Raw genomic sequence first — 1,084 nt, 5'->3', positions numbered from 1 at the left:
AAACAAAAAAAAAAAACCAAACAACCCAAAAAAACCCAAAACCACGATTTTTTTTTCGTTGTCAAAGCTGCCAAGTTTGGCGTGCAAAATCTGTATACAATATAAAGACATGCCAACCTTACAGACCATGCAACCTCAAGGTGTAGGAAACTTAAAAAAATATATTCATATATATTTATATATATATTTATATATATCAATGCCCATAAAAGACGTGGGCCCAAAAAAGTTTACAAAAGGAAGAATGGAATGAATACACGACTGCGACTAATAAAAAAGGAATGTTTTGTATCGAAAGTAAAAAAAAAACCAACACCAAAACAAAACAACAAAACCCCCCTGTGATTATTTGTGTACTGCAAACTGGGCCTTGCTTCTCTGTAAAGAGGATTTAAAGATGCTCCTGTCTTTCCAAGCAGGTATGAAGGATGCCCTGGGCAGCACTGCGCTGGGATGCAGGAGCATCCTGGGCTCCCGTCCCGCTGGTGCAACAGCCCTATGGCGAAGTCGTCTGAAATGAAGAAGCTAACTGCTCAAAAGGTGAAAAAAACCCGGCAAGCCTCAAAACGAGGGCTCTTTCCCCGCTCTCCACGCCTGCACCAGCCCTGAAGAGCATCCCGACCTCCCCGGGAAGCGGGTGCCGCTGTGAAACGAATCCACGTCGCCGGGAGTTTGGAGGAGACGAGCTCTGACGTCTCAGGAAAAATCTTTCCGTCCCTGGCAAAAAGTTGACCGAAATGACGGGAAGAAACAAAGGCGCATCCTGACAAGCTCCTTTGACTTTTAAAAAGAAACTAGCTCAGCATGGCCAGCCGGCAGCTCTCAGGAACACAAAAATGAAATAAAAAACTTTGCCACGACTGAGAGGAGAAATACAAAAACCCACCAGGGAAGAGCTGACAACAGAAATGATCGTGTAAACGTGATTACTGCCCACAGCGTGTACACAGCGAAGGAAAATTTAAAGTCAGTCACCAGATTCGGCAGCCAGATTAATATTAGATCACAGCAGCAAAGTGGTCGGTTGAAAAAAAAAAAAAAAAAAAAACCACAACATCTCCAGGAATGTCGTGTTTTCACACGG

This window comes from Egretta garzetta, unplaced genomic scaffold, assembly GCF_000687185.1.
Source record: "Egretta garzetta isolate BGI_Z169 unplaced genomic scaffold, ASM68718v1 scaffold732, whole genome shotgun sequence".
Classification (NCBI taxonomy): domain Eukaryota; kingdom Metazoa; phylum Chordata; class Aves; order Pelecaniformes; family Ardeidae; genus Egretta; species Egretta garzetta.
The sequence above is the reverse complement of the archived record's forward strand: the minus strand, read 5'-3'. Positions refer to the sequence as shown.